The sequence below is a fragment of the Narcine bancroftii genome, chromosome 8 (genome assembly GCF_036971445.1).
Source record: "Narcine bancroftii isolate sNarBan1 chromosome 8, sNarBan1.hap1, whole genome shotgun sequence".
NCBI classification, from domain to species: Eukaryota; Metazoa; Chordata; class Chondrichthyes; order Torpediniformes; family Narcinidae; genus Narcine; species Narcine bancroftii.
The window spans coordinates 52,017,854-52,034,157 of NC_091476.1; the positions used below are offsets into that span (position 1 = coordinate 52,017,854).

Here is a 16,304-nt window from a genome sequence, read left to right on the forward strand (position 1 = left end):
ACGATGGTGAGGCACCTGTTAAGAAACTGTTAGATAGGTGCATGGAAACTGAAAGAAAAAGGGAATTCTAGGTAGTTAGACGAGGTTATTTGTTGGGAACAACATTGTGCGCGGAAGGACCTGTACTGTGCTGTAGATTTTAATGTTCTAATTCAGTTTAGTCTTCACATTTTCCATTAATGGAGCTATTAATGGCCTATGCTGCTCTGCTGGGCAAACATTTCACCCAAAAAAACCTTTCGTAGAGCCATTAGCAACCTCCCATGACAACAGCCCGCTGTCCTCAAACTTCTGAATGACTCATTTCCTTTGCCAACTTTCCAATTCACCCGAAGAACTGATATGTAGGAGGAGGCCAGGTAACTCCTCATTCCTGCTCCCCACAGTCGATAAGCTTTTTTCTCATTGTCATTTTCCTGGACGAATACCATGATTCTCTCATCATCCACGTATCTGTCGATCTGACAGGGGAACCAGAACAATGGGCCACACCTCTGTTAGGAATGCTGCTCCGAGATGACCTGACTACTGATTGCTTTCTATTCTACTGCCTAACAACATTGCCCTTCATCAAAGGATCATAGGCAATCAAGGATTAATTGCTTTGTCAAGCAGATCAGGGTCTGAAGATGCAGCAGGTGAGTTGGTGATAGGGGTGTGGGGGGGGGGGGGGGGTGGGAAAGGGGGTGATGTCAGACAGCAAACCGACCTTTAGTTATCAGCAACAAGTGACCTATGGGTCAACATCCTTCCCAGCACTTTAATTGCCACCACTTGCTCCACCTTGTTCAATGAGGAAATCGAGAAGCTCTGGTGACTCACCCGCCTCTATACTTAGTAACATTTGCATGTTATTGCTTCTCTTTAACTTGTCTGCCGCATAGTGGGTACTTCACCATTTGCACACAGTCAGCAAAGGCAAAAAGATTCAAAGATAGGCAGCAAAGTTAAGCACAGCCGCTTGTGCCAGGGGCATGACAGAACCTGCAACCCTGGTTGGAAGCTGGCACAGTCCGAAAGGAGTTTGCACATTCTCCCAGACAGTAAGTTTCTTCCAGTTGGTCCAGTTTCCCCCCACCCTTCAAAAGCAAATGGGGTTTATAGCTTAATTAGTATATTTGGGTGGTACAGGATCGTTTGTTATCGTGCTGTATGTCTACATTTTTTAAAATAAAGAACCTCAGCAATTTAAGGCAAAGTACAAGACACGAAGCAGGGAATTATCGCTCAACAATATTACTCGGAATTAAGATGATCTGATTTGAATTAAATGAATAGAATTGAATTGAATTAAATTGAGTTAAGTCAAATCTATTGGCATGCGCTTGTTTTGTGGGCTATCTATTCAAGCCACCTTATAATTAAGTATAACAGGTAGCGCAAAAATAACCAGAAGGGTAGAGGATAGAGAGGAACAGTTAAAAAGAGGGCAAAGGCTGTGATGAGATTGAGAAGTCATCTTTTATGAACAAAGGGTCCATTCAGGAGTCTCATAGCAGGAGAAAAGAAACTGCCTTCGAATCTGGCGGTGATTATTTCCAAACTCACCTTCTGCCTTGAGGGGAGGGTGAGTGTTTGCAACAGGACAAGCCCTTTTAATATATTGGCCGCTTCTCTGAGGCAGTTGGAGTCAGTGAAGGGGAGGGTTGGTTTGTGTGATGGTCTGAACTGCATATACAAGTCTCTGCAGTTCCTTGTGGTCTTGGATGGAACAGTTCCCATACCAAACTATGATGCATGTGGACAGGATACTTTCGATGGCACATTGTGATGTGAGAATCAAGGTCTAAGAAGCAGTGAGTCTGACCACAAGTTGATTGAGACAAAAGACCTTTATTTGCCCATGGGGAAGTCACAATAGGGACCCCATATGAACTCGCTCTCAGACAAGACGCATGCAATACATTCACATCAGACCCTACAACAGTACTGGCAATCACTACACACCACAATCTATATAATATAGCAGAAAGATGCAACAACAGCACCCACCACCCCACGACCCGGTGCAGGTACAGTACCTCAAACAATTAGAAAGAAAGAAGTTACAATGATCGATTCGCACGTGTGCACCACGTGAGGCCCTTTCAAGCCAGGCCTCCATCTGGAGGCTGGTTACAAGCGCAGAGGGAAAATATAAAACTTACCTTTCATGGAGCATCTCTAAAAGGCTGCTTCTGTGTTGCATTCATGTCGATCAGCACCTTGTAGTGCCCTCTGGAGCTGATGGGGGTGGGGAGGTCTGGTACTGTAACGCCACCCGCCATAAATATGTGGCAGAGCAATGGCCATCTTCCCCACCCATAATCCCCCATGCAGCTAGAACTGCTCTGATTTTCCAAGAATGGTTCCTGCTGCATGGGAAATTATGGGTAGGGAAGACGGCCACTGCTCTGCTGCGTTTTGAACTGCAGAGAGTGGCCCTGAAGGCCGAAGTGGCCCGGTGAGCCTGTCACAGCCAGTACTGGCCATCCCCTGCCGGCCCCACTGCCTGACAACTCCCGCCAGCCACCGCTGCCTGACAGCTCCCGCCCACCACCCCTGCCTTGAGGGGGTCATGGAGGGAGAGGGTGATTGGGGAGATGGGTTGCAGGCTGTCGGCGCCGTCAGCCCGCCCCTAACCAGCGGCTTGCAGTGGCTATCCTTCCCCAAGGCGCCGACTCTGATGCATTCTAGAAGGTAAGTCTCCCGACGTAAGGGCGGAGAAACTCCACCTTTACAGTTGGGCTTTTTCTTTGTGTGAAAGGGCCTCTGATAAGCCCCCCAACCTGTTAGTGGTGCAAACCTCATAACTGACTCTCCAGTGTCATCTGGCTTGTGACCTGGAGTGGAGCTTGGATTCATCCTTAGGGAAGAGTCCCAGTTGCTCCATGTGTTGGAGTCTATACCCCTAGATGGCTAGTGGGTCTGGTACAGGAGTACCCAAAATAGGGCAGACGACTAAAGGAGCCAGTAGCGAGGAGTGTGTTCCTTCAAAGGGGCCAATGGCAAGGTGTGTCCTCACTGAGGTTGACCATGATTGACAGATGTGGTGATGACTTCTGACCAAGTTCCCACCGAAGGGGGTCACATGACCCTCCATACTCCACACACACACACACACACACACACACACACACACACACACACACACACACACACACACACACACACACACACACACACACACACACACACACACACACACACACACACACACACACTCAGAGGAATGTCTTGGGCACAATCCTTCATGAACACTGAGGGCTTGAAGGCCTTCTCCACTTCCCCAGTCTTGGAAGAACGGCTTTGGCCCAAAACACGAACTCCTCTTTTCCTCTCACTTATTTATGCTGCTCAACCCACTGAGTGCCGCTGGCAGATTGTGTTTTACTTTCTATGGCATGTCAAAATAAAATTGGCGTGACCTTGTGGACATGCTGACCTCTGAGGAGGTAGATGTGTTAAGAGTGGCCGATACTGGAACAAGAAAGCTAATTGTGATGGGTCGAGCACATCCTCAGACGATCGAAGTTTTGGTGCAGGGTCTTGACCTGAAATGATGATTGTTCCTTTCCCTTCACGGACGCTGTCTGACCCATTGTGTTCCTGTAGCATCTTGTTTTTGCTCTGAGCTGTGGCGCAGCAATGGCCAAAGAGCCTGATTTACTGATGAAAAGGTCAGAATACAAAGGGAATCTGAGGAGGGAGAATCTGACACAACACTTCTGCTCAAATCCTCTCCACCAGAATTTGGAAAATGAGCAAATAACCATGATATAGCCTGACCCTGATGCCACTGGACACTGACATCGTGTCTCAGAAGGAGGATGTTTTCCCCATTGGATCCATGCTAGTTATGCAGGGTCAAATCCCTTCCATTTCTCCTTATGCCCTTTCACACAAGCCCCTCAGCTCCCTTTTGATTCACTTCTTTGTCACTTACCCTCACTCACACTGCCATTCATAGCAGCCAAGTAGCTAACCCTCTGAGGTAGAAACGGAAACAGGAGCAGGAGGCTGAACATGCAAACTCCCATGCCGCTAGCACCAGGATCAGACCTAGGTCTCTGGAGCACTGAGGCAGTTGCTTGAAGGGGTGCACCATTGACACCTCCATTAATGTAGCTGTCACACCCAGTTCGCCACATAGAATCATAGTGTTGTTCAGCATGGAACAGGATCTTCAGCCCTACCTGTCCATGCCGATCCAGATGGCATGCAAGGGTGAGTGCCATTTACCTGGATTCATTCCACATCCTTCAAAACCCTTCCTTTCCATTGATCTCTCTGTGCCTTTTGAACATCGTTATTGTACCATGAATACCAGGCCAGAGGAAGCCATAGAAATGGCTACAATATGGACTATTCTCTGAATGATAAAGTGAAATTTTAAATTTAAATTTAGACATACAGCATGGTAACAGGCCCTTTTGGCCCATGCCACCCAATTTGCACCCAATTGACCTACAACTCCTGGCACATTTTGAATGATGGGAGGAAACCGGAGCCCCTGGGGAAAGCCCACACACCTAATAGACAGCATCTGGGAGAGGCCAGTTCAATATTTTCCCAAATCAGTATTAAATTCCTTTCAGGTTTCTCTGATGTCGATAAAAAGGACGAGGTGGATTGTTTAATCACTTTGGAGTAATGGTCCAGGGCTGAGCAGCACCATATGAATGATGTCATTGATAAGGTCAAGAACATAAAAAGCAAGGAGTTCAGGGAGGTACATCTGCCCCGAAAGACCAATCCCCTGGAATGGGACTTATCAGAATGAACGGGATGTAATGCCATTACGCAGTGCCTAAACCTCACATCAAGGGCTTTCTGCATCTGACACATCTTCTCCAAACTTTTGGAGCCCATTGATAGATATGGGGTTGTGGACTCCTGGGGATCAGCGGACCGGCACAGGACACCAGAGTGGAAGAACCTGCCCCTTTCCCCCAACTGAGAAGGAGAAGCTGGGAGGGAACCCTACTGGGAAGGAGACGGTGGCAATGGACCAGCGAGGGGTCCGGTGGCTGAAGGGCTCACACCAGGCCATGGGTTGCTGAAGACTGGAGACTGGGAGCTGAAGGACTCGCACCAGGCCGTGGGAGGCTGGTGTCTGGAGACTGGGGGCTGAAGGGCTCACACTAGGCTGTGGGCTGCAGGAGACTGGGGTCTGAAGGGCTCACACTAGGCTATGGGGGGGCTAGGGACTGGAGGCGAGGGGCTCCACCAGGCTGTGGGAGGCTGGGGATGGGCTCGTGAGAACTAGGCATTGGGATCAGTATCAGAATTCACTGGAGCTCCGATGGCAAGCAGGGTTCCTGAGGGCCTTGGTTTCTGACAGCTTCCTGATGCTATTCGGAGTTCGGAACCAAGAGCTTAGGTTCACCGCTGGAAGGCACAGGAAACTGTGTGGCTGCAGAAGCTGTGGGAGCACAGGAGGCTAATCCATGGATACTCAACATCTTTGAAGGATCTCTCTTATTGATGGGGCTCTGGGCTAGTAGCGCTGCTTTACAGCAGGCTAAAGCTGACCAAGTTGTGCATGGTGATTTTGACAATAAAGGAACCTTGAACAGTCCTGAGGACTGTTGCTCGTTCCCTCACTCAAACCACCTTTTTCTCTCTCTCTCTCCTTAATCCAAACTGATGGCTTAGTTGATAGGCCCTTTATGAAGCAGGTGAGGATAAGAACACAATTGTAGGCTGAAATCACTGGGAGCCTCACTGTTGTACAACAGCTCAGTCGTTGCATCATTCTGTCTTTGCTATTGCACCCTATGTTTTTTGTCCGTCCATGTGAAGTCTGGCTGGTGACAGTTGGCAAATGTTACCTTCATGGGAACAATGCAGTGTATTGATTCATCAGAAGGTTGCACAAGGAACAAGAAATCGAGCTGTGAAATTTGCAGTTTCCGGAAACTGATTTTCGTTTCGGTATGGCGTTTCTCTTCAGTGTGTCACAACCTCTCTCTGCTGTGGGCACACAGGCCATTGAGTCCTTGTCCACATCCACCACCTGTTTACACTAATCCCTCACTCATTCACGATATTCTTCCTGCATTCCATCAGCCCCCAGATTTTACCACTATTGGGAACAATTTACCCAGGACAGTTAATCCAATGATTCTCACGTCTTTAAGATGTGGGAAGAACCCAGAGCAGCCAGGCGTGAGGTTGGGGAAACACCCCAGTGCAACATCTGGGTTTCCTCGGGGTGCTCTAGTTTCCTCCCACATCCCCAAACTGCAAGGGACAGCAGGTTAACTGACCAGTGTAACTTCCTGTACCCTGTTGACCCACCTCTGCAGGGGACTATGATGAGAAAGAGCACTCCTTGACCAAAAAATAGCCAAGGAATTCTCCCCTGACAGCCGTGCCTGGGTTGTTGCTCAGCTGTGAATGTGGGTTGGATCAAAATCTAGGGAGAAGGCGACCTTTGTCCACTGCACATAGTTCACTGCGACTGTGTGTGTCTCCCCAACTCCATCCCCGAGCTGCTCTGGTTTCATCCTACGTTCCGTGGAAGATGTCTCCCTACGAATGAAGAGACATGGGATCTCTCGGGAAACACAGCAAAGCACATCCGAATACAGTGGAAATGTCTCACTGAGACTCCCTAGTGATCGAGGGTTGCTGAGGAAGAAATGGGTTTTAATTCATCGGAAGCGCTAGAGAAAGTGAAATCGGTTCCACAGAGGCAGACTTCACTTGAATCAGGCAGGGAACAATGATCCCCATTGATCGAATATTTGGGACTGGTGAGAAGATTTACACTAAAGAGGAGAGAAGGTTCCACTATGGGAAATTTAGAGAGCTAAAGTAGAGTATAAAGTATTAATATGCAGGTTGTTCAATAACTAGATTCTATCGGCAAGGGGACATTGGAAATTATACAACACCTCCAATTAGAATGAGAACAGGGAAACTGGTAAAATATTTAACAGGATGGATCATTAATACCATAAAGGGCCTTAGTGACACGGTTGGCATAGCGGTTAGCGCCATGCCTTTACAGCACTAGCGATAGAGACCGGGGTTCGAATCTCGAGCTGTCTGTAAAGAGTTCGTACTTACTACACCCCCCCCCCCCCCGTGTCTGCGTGGGTTTTCACCAGGGGCTCTGCTTTCCTTCCACTGTTCATGACGTACCGGGGGTTGTAGGTCAATTGGATGTAATTTGGCGGCATGAGCTTGTGGGCCAAAATACCATGCTGTATGTCTAAATTTAAATTTAATTTTAAAATGTAAAATTATAGAATAGTTAACTATTCAAAGAATCAGCAAAATGGAATGGGAGGTAGGATGGGCCTGGAATTAATGAATAGAACAAATACAGTGTAGAGGAAGGATCCAAGCTCAGAAAATTATGTAGAATCAATTTGGTTAAAGCTAAGGAATAGTGTGGGACTGAGGGCATTGATGGGAGTTGCATAGAGACCTCAATCGGTAGGGGTGGCATCTGAAATAGTGCAATTAAAGCTGCACGCAATGAGAGTTAAATATTAATTGTGGAGTCTTTTATTCCAGATTGGGGCAGGGCCAACCAAATTAGCAGTAATGGTATGAAGAATATAAGACGATTCTCAGGATCCATTTTGTGCACTAGGCATTTTAGATCTGGTATTAGGCAATGAGAAATGATCAAAATTAAAAATCAGATGGTTAAGGTGGCCTTTAAGGAAGAGTGATCATAATATCATAGAATTTATAACAAATGATTCCATTTGATCTGAACCCAGAGTATTAAATCTAAACAAAGCAACGACAAAGTGGGAAAGAGCAAGAGCTGCAATGATTGATTGGAAAATTACATAAATAGGAGTCACAGTGAACATGCAACAGTTAACATTTAAAGAATTAAAATATTAAACAAAATATATATCCCTTCAAGGCACTAAAACCCAGACGTGGTTAATGAGGCCATCAGAAAGCACAATTAACCTTTACGAAAAGAGGAACAAGAAACTGCTAAGAGAAGGTGAAGTGGAACAGAAAAACAATTCAGTGAGAAATATAACATGTCTCTGTGTTCACAGACACACAGTATCTTTTGGGAATTGTGGAGGCTGACTGGACCAAAATGAATGAGGAGCTGAAAGATACAAAGCTTTGGTAAAAAAAAACAAATAGGTTTTGAGAGAAATGTTGGAGTGAAAACTGATGAACCCTAGCACCTGATACCATGCTTCTCAGGATTTGGTAAGGAGATAGTTGATGAACTGATTGTCCTTTTCCAAACTTTATTCATTCTAGAATGGATCCCATGGATCAATGGGAGCAAATGTGACCTTGTTCCAAATGAAAAGAAGGGAATAAAAATGGGGACCTGTGGCACTGTTGGGGAAAATGCTGGAATTTATTCTCAAGGAAGAGGCAATGGGGCACTTAGGCAGAGTCAATGTGAGAGGGCGATCGTCTGACAAATTGTTCAAGGCCCTGCTGGCGTACCTGGCAGGGAATTGAAAATCTGTGCCAACCAGCTAGCCGGAGAGTTTATGGATATTTCCAACCTCTATTTGCTGCAGTCAAAGGTTCCCACCAGCTTCAAAAGGGCAGCAATCATCCCAGTACCCAAGAAGAGTAGTGGGAACTGCCTCAACAACTTCCGCCCAGTAGAATTCACTTCGACTGTGATAAAATGCTACGAGAGTCTGGTCATGGCCAGAATTAACATGTACCCAAGCAAAGGTCTGGACCCATTGCAATTCACCTATCGTCACAATCACTTCACAACAGATGCAATATCGTTGCCTCTCCACTCAGCTCTGGATCACTGTGAAAACAGCAATTCATACATATGGATGCTCTTCATAGACTACAGTTCAGCCTTCAACACCATTAATCCTTCAGTCCTCTGGTCAAGAAGCTACAAATTCTATGCCTCTGTACCCCCACCACCCCTCCCCCCTACCAGACACAACTGGATCCTTGACTTTCTCATTGGAAGACCACAGTCAGTATGAATTGGAAACAACTTCTCCTCATCACTTAACATCAAGACAGGTGCACCCCAAGGATGTGTGCTTAGCCCACTGCTCTACTCAGTATACACCCATGACTGTGTGGCCAGGCACAATTCCAATGTCATCTACAAGTTTGCCAATGACACAATAGTTACTGGCAGAATCACAAATGGAAATGAGGAAATGTACAGGAGGGAGATAGATCAGCTCATTGAGTGATGTAACAACAACAACGTTGTGCTCAACATCAGCAAAACAAAGGAGATGATTGTGGTCTTCAGGAGGAAGTCAGGGGAACACGACCCAGTCCTCATTGAGGGCTCAGGAGTGGAGAGGGTCAAGAACTTCAAATTCCTGGGTGTCAACATCTCTGAGGATCTGTCCTGGAGCCTCCATGTTGATGCAATCACAAAGAAAGCTCGCCAGCTTTCTGAGGTGTCTGAGAAGAATCGGTTATGTCACCGAAAACTCACAAAAAATTCCAAAGATGTATGGTGGAGAGCATTCTGGTTGGTTGCATCACTGCCTGGTATGGAGGCACCAACTCTCAGGACAAGAATAAACTCTAGAGGGCTGTTAACTCGGTCTGCGACATCACAGACACCAGACTTCACTCCATCGAGGGTATCTACATGAGGCGGTGTCTTAAAAAAGCAGCCTCTATCCTCAAAGACCCCCCCTCCCCCACCTAGGCCATGCCCTCTTCACTCTGCTACTATTGGGGAAAAAGAAGTCTAAAGACGAGCATTCAACAGTACAAGAACAGTTTCTTCCCTGCTGCCATCAGATTTCTGAATAATCAATGAACCAATAGTGAACTTTTCATGCAGTATAATTTAATTTTTTTTTATTTTTATCAATGGGGTAAGATGGTTATAACATGAATGTTTGCACTGTGATGTTGCCACAAAACCCCGAATTTCATGACATGTTTGTGACAATAAATTTCTGATTCTGATTCTGAAGATTTTTGAGGTTGTAACAAAGTAGAAACAAATTCTCCTGTAAGGGGGCCTTGTAAGTCTTATACCTTGATGATGGTCTCAGGATTTAAAAATTGGGTTTTGTATCTTTTCCACAACAAATGCTGTGTGACCTGCTGAGTTTCTCCAGCACTTTTGTGCATTAAACTACTATCTCAGCATGGGCAGTCTTTCTTCCTTAACTCCAGTAAGCCTTGTTAGTCTTTTCCCTTTTCCATTCATTAGAGTCCATTTTTAAGTTCTTCCCAGTTTACTCTGCCTTACACAATAATAACATCCTACTCTGCTACGTATCAGGTACAGAATCTTTTATCCAAAACCCTTGGGACCAGAGACTCAGAATTTTTCAGATGATTATAATAGTAAGGGCTGTGCTTTAAGTAATTGTGCCAATTTCAGATTCACATAAAACAAAGACACACTCCGACTAGAAGGGTCCCTGGATGGGGGGGGGGGGTTTGCAGCGGCGCTGGATGGTGGGGATAGGGGGTGGTGGCAGTGTTGGATGGGTGGGGGTGCTAAATAAAGTGAGATAAAGATGGACCATAAAATTACTAGCGAACCTTTTTATTTTTAAGTAAACATACAGTAAAACTTCAAACATAAACTGGCTCAAACTAAATTAAACACCTGAAAAAGTGATGACCATTGTCGTCAGGCTGGATTCTTTCTAAAGACATCTTCCAGTGTCATCAGGCTCCCGGGCAGGAGTGGGGACTGGCTGCGGTGGTTGGGAGGTTTGGGGGCCGGCGGCTGTCCGCATCGAAGAGGTCGACTTGGGCTCCCGGCAGGAACAGGGGTCTCGGGCTCCCGGCGCATCTGACTGGTAGAAGCACTGAGGCATGGCGCTGGACAGAGGTGGGTCGGGTCATGTTTGGCGCCAAACGCAAGCTTTGGTTGTGCAGATGACATCCGTGGAAAAAATGTTCAGCTTTTGGCGGTTTTGGTTTTCAGAATTACGGATAAATGATTTATGGTCCTGAATAAAGTGCTCCCAATCTTCAATTCCACAGCTATTTCCTGCAAGTCCCTGCCTTGGATTTAACATTATTTTTTAATTTCTCTGGTCAAGAAATGTTCTTCTTGGGTTTTAATGTTTTAAAGGAATCTAGTAATATTCTGACAATCCAGCACTCCCAAGCAACCAGATTTTCTGGGTTATTCGATGCTACTCCTATTAATACCCACACAGTTTAATTCCACTTTTATCATCTCATTACTTGGAAAAAGGTTCTTTTTATTGTCACGTAATAATACATTAGAAATGTACCATACCTGATATACTTCAACTTCTGCCTGCTGTAAGGCAGACCTGAGAATTGCCTGGCACAGTAGGAGAAAGAGAAACAAAAGAGGGTCCCTTCAGAGACATTGAGTGATCGTGGATTTATCCCCAGCGCTTCCGCAGCTGCACAGTTTCCAGTTCAAGACATCGGTAAACCCAAGCTCCGGATCCAAACCTCCGATACAACTTCCTTAGGGACCCCTACTTGCCCTCAGCCCCCTCTTGAATCCTGGTTCCGATAGTTGGTTCCCAGCAGCTGGTGCAGGTCCTCCGACCTCAATTTACCAGCAACCCCTGCTCGGCCTGTGTGAGTCCTTCGGCTGCAAGTCACCAACAGCTCATAGCCTGCGTGGGTCCTTCAGCCGCTGAGCATCTCGCTAAACTGCTGCTATGGTCACTGTCCTCCTAGGGCTAACTCCTGTGCTTCTTCTCAATGGGGTATGTTATCCCTATTCCTCATGCCCTATGCCAGTCCGCTGTACCCCTAGAGTCTGCAGCCCCTTGTGCCTATTCCTCATGCCCTATGCCAGTCCGCTGTACCCCTAGAGTCTGCAGCCCCTTGTGGCATGTTGCCCTTTTGGGAACAGAGTCCATGGTTGCAGGATTTGAAAATACACCTTTTAAAGCCTGTATGGACCCATTTGCCTTCGGACTGGGTGGTCAGCCTCTGCGGAGAGACTCTGTGCTTCTGCTCCCCGGTCGATTGAGTCTACACTATTGCAGAGATTCTGGCAGTGCTGCCATTATTTTTCACAGAGAAGTGCATGACTATGCTTTTTGAAATGCTAAACTGGACAGGACATAGACAGTAAATGTCAATGTCCTGGAGAGAGTGTTTTAGGACAGGGTCCGAGAGGAACAGGTACCTAACTTCCTGAAAATGGCGACGGGGTGATGAAGGTTGTGTTTGACACGCTTGCCTTCGATGAACAGATCATTAAGTACAAGAGTTGCAATACCGTGTCACAACCGTGCAAGACATTAGGGAGCCCACTCTTCCATTATTGTTCACCCTGCTACAGGATGGGTGTAGCTGGAGAAGATACAGAAAAGATGAATGAGAATGTTACCAGGACTGGGGAGCTAAGGTAAGGAGACTAGCTACTTTGGTGCTTTTATCCCAGGAGGCTAAGGGGACCTTACAGATACGAGGAATGGTAGTTGCCTTTTTATAGGGGCGTCTCAAACCACAGGGCCTAGGTTAAGGGAAGAGGGGAAAATTTAAAAGGGACCTGAGGGGCAACACTTTCACACAGAGTGTAGAACCACCTGCCAGAAGAAGTTTTAGAGGTGAGGTCACTTATAAAGTTTAGAAGAGGTTGGTTTAGGTTCAGGAATAAGGAAGGTTAAGAGTGAGATGGGTCAAGTTCAGACAAATCAAACAAGTTCAAGAAACACCATGGAGGGGGCGTGGCAAGATGGCGTAAGGAACAGACGTGCCTTCCAGTCTTCTCCTGACACTGATTTACTGTTTTGTTTCTAAGTGCCCGTTAAAATTCTTTAAAAAGTTTAAAAATAGTAAGAGATGTCGAATTAATGCCTAATGGTACATTTGTTAAAAAAAAGTAAAAGAAAACACCAACAGATTGTTAAAAAATTACATTTCCCGAAATTATCTGAGCCTACCTGTTTACAAGAAGCCAGGACGCAGCGTGGAATGGATCCAGGAGAAGAAGCGCAGGATTCGGCATTGGAGCTCCGCTCTGTACCGGTAGGGCTCTCTAAAGATGGTACTCAGCAGCCTTTAGAACAAAGGGCTGGCCGGGTGCATGTATTTCAAACAACGACCGCTGTGAGTGCTGTCACCGAGACTGTGACAGCTGAATCAGCTGGGGCGCCGCCAGCTGGAGAGTTAAAGAGCCGACCTCCGATTGATATAGCGGTGGCGCTGCGAAATGCACCACCAGTTATGACATTTTCCCCAGGTATGGATATAATGGAGGCTTTTGATGAAATATGGCTTAAGGATAACCCTGACTATCAGCCTCCTGATATTGCTGAGGGGACTGTGGCAGGGGTTTCTACATGGAGCCATACTGCAAGAAAGGCTGCTAAACCAAGGGAAGGTTCAGAAGACCCTTTGGTTTCTCAGAAACAGCAGGATCCTACCATGTCTGAATCTACTTTTTCTGATATGATTGTTAAGAATCTTGAATTTAAGATATATTCTTCAATGAAACAGCTAGGTAACTCTATGACCCACGTCTATTCTAAGCTTAATGAATTGGTGAATATCAATACTCAACAGATGGCTGACTATGGAGCATTTAAACTTGAAACCACTGAAAGACTTGATATGTGTGATCAAGGTTTAGTTGATGTACAAGACCAAATGCAAAATGTAAACAAAACAATTGAAACATTGCAGATTCAGAATAAAAATCTAGCAAAAAAAGTTGATTATTTGGAGAACCAATCTAGACGGAACAACGTAAAAATTGTTGGTTTGCCAGAAGACATAGAAGGGCCAGATCCAAGAAAATTTTTTACCGAATGAATTCCACGAGTGTTAGGGCAAGACAAGTTCCCTGAAGGTTTAATATTGGAATGTGCTCATAAAGCTTTAAGAAGGAAACCTTTTTCAGGACCGAATCCGAGACCTGTTTCTGGTCTGTTGTTTAAACTATTGTGATAGAGAGACAATTTTACGTGTGGCTATTAGAAATGCTCAGCAAAATAGATCTCCTTTGATGGTCCAGAATAATCATGTTTTTTTAATCCGGATTTGAGCCAAGAAATTATGTTTCAATGACGTGAATTTAATTCTGTGAAAGAGCTGTTGTGGAAAAAAGGATACAAGGCAACTTTTAGGTACCCTGCGGTATTGAAGATTTTTCAGGATGGATATCAGCCAAAGTTTTTTGATAATCCTAAAGAAGCTATGGACTTTGCTCAATCTTTACTGATCACGCAATTTCAAGAATGACGTAGTCCTCCTCGGTCTCCAAAGAGAGTGGAGATACAAGATGGGAATCAGATTCCAAGAAGAAATGGAAGCAATGGTGGTTGAAGTGATAAAATTGATTAAAAAAATAATATATCTTTTTTTTTTGAAAATTTTAGTCATTGATGATAGTTTAATATGAAATGGGAGTTGGGAGAGGGAACTGGGTGGGCACTATTTTCTAGAAGTTGTCAGCTACGTGTGAGTTATCTCACACCCAGTATTTTGTGGGAGTTACCGCACAGTGCGGTTTAAACAGGAGGAGGTAGTATTAATCTCCTGCCTGTTTTTTTTTTCTTAATTTTTGGATTAAGGAGTGAAGTTTTTTTTTAATTACTTTTTTAAAAATAAATATTTTTTTTCTTTTTCTTTTTCTTTTTTTTATTTGTTTTTGATTGTAGTTTTAAGAGGGAATAAGAGAAGCGTTTTTTGGGGAGGGGTTTCTTTTCTTCTTTTTTTCTTTCTTTTCTTTTTTTTCTTTTTTTTCTTGTGTTGAGTTGCTGTAAGGAATGTCTAAATTGAAGTTTGCTTCTTTTAATGTCCAGGGTTTAAATTATCCCATTAAGCATAAGAAAGTACTTGCTTACTTAAAAAAATTAAAAGTTGATGTGGCTTTTTTACAGGAAACTCATTTGACAGATAAGGAACATTTAAAACTCAAACGTGAATGGGTTGGACAAGTTTTTTTATTCTTCATTTAATTCAAAAGCAAAAGGAGTGGCAATTTTGGTGCACAAGAATTTACCATTTCAGTTACAGAATGAAGAGAAAAATGGTGGAAGATTATTAAAATTGAACTGTACAATTTTTAATGAAGCTTGGACTTTGCTTGATGTTTATGCTCCGAATGTTGAGGATACAGCTTTTTTTGTCGATATGTCTTTATTACTTGGACAATCAAATTCTAATGTGATGATTGGGGGAGATTTGAATGTGGTATTGGAGCCTTTATTGGACAAGTATCCAAGAGTAATTAAGAAATCGAAGATGGCAGTTCAAGTAACTAATATGATGTCAGATTTGAATTTAGTTGATATTTGACGAAGATTTAATCTTACAGAAAAAGATTTTTCTTTTTATTCATCACGACATAATTCTTTTTCTAAAATTGATTATTTTTTAATTTCAACACATTTGCAGGATAGGGTTACATCTGTGGATTATAAGGCAAGACTGGTTTCGGACCATTCATTATTATTATTAGAATATCAGAGTTCACAGGATGTTCAGAGAGCTCCAAGATGGAGATTCAACACTATGTTACTGCAAAAACCAGAATTTATTAGTTATTTAAAACAACAAATTGAAGTTTTTATTAGTAATAATAGTAATTCTGTTTCTAGTCATTTTGTTTTATGGGATGCAATGAAAGCTTTTTTACGAGGTCAAATTATTAGTTATGCTTCTAAAGTAAAGAAAGAGAGAATTAAAGAGATTGAAGATTTAGAGAAAAAGATAACTGTTACTGAAAAATAATTTCAAAAAAATGCTACTGAAATGCAAAGGAATCAGTTAACTAATTTAAAATTTAAATATAATGAATTACAAACTTATCGGTTTGAATGTTTAATGAACCGAACTAAACATAAATTTTATGAATGGGGTGAGAAAGCTCATAAAGTTCTGTCATGGCAGTTAAAAAAGGAACAATTGTCTAGAATTATACCAGTAATTAGAAAGAAATCAGGTCTTACTTTTAGTCAAAAGGAAATTAATGAGGAATTTTGTAATTTTTATAAAAAATTATATACTTCAGAATGTAAAGATGTAACTGAAGATGCTATAGATTCTTTTTTTAAAAATATTAAATTGCCACAATTGAATCAAGAAGATAGACAGGAGTTAGATAAATCATTTACAGAAAATGAAATAGAAACGGTGATAAGAGATATGCCAAATGGAAAGGCACCTGGTGAAGATGGACTTTCTATAGAGTTTTACAAAACTTTTTATGCTGATATATTTCCTATTTATAAGGATGTTTTACAACAAATTTATGACACTTTTTGATTACCTGAGTCTTGTTCCAATGCAATAATTACAGTTATACCAAAAAAAGATAAAGATACTTTACATGTTTCTTCTTATAGACCAATATCGCTGTTAAATGTAGAATATAAAATTGTAGCAAAAGCTATGGCTAATCG

The 16,304-nt window shown here is 43.6% G+C and overlaps 1 long non-coding RNA gene across 1 annotated transcript; it reads left to right on the forward strand.

Moving 5' to 3' along the window:
* The first annotated feature begins 482 nt into the window (after positions 1-482).
* LOC138741750 (uncharacterized) lies at positions 483-15,241 on the forward strand. Its single transcript, XR_011343739.1, has 3 exons — positions 483-638; positions 8,019-8,181; positions 14,781-15,241. It is a non-coding gene; the product is annotated as an uncharacterized lncRNA (long non-coding RNA).
* The last annotated feature ends 1,063 nt before the right edge of the window (positions 15,242-16,304 follow it).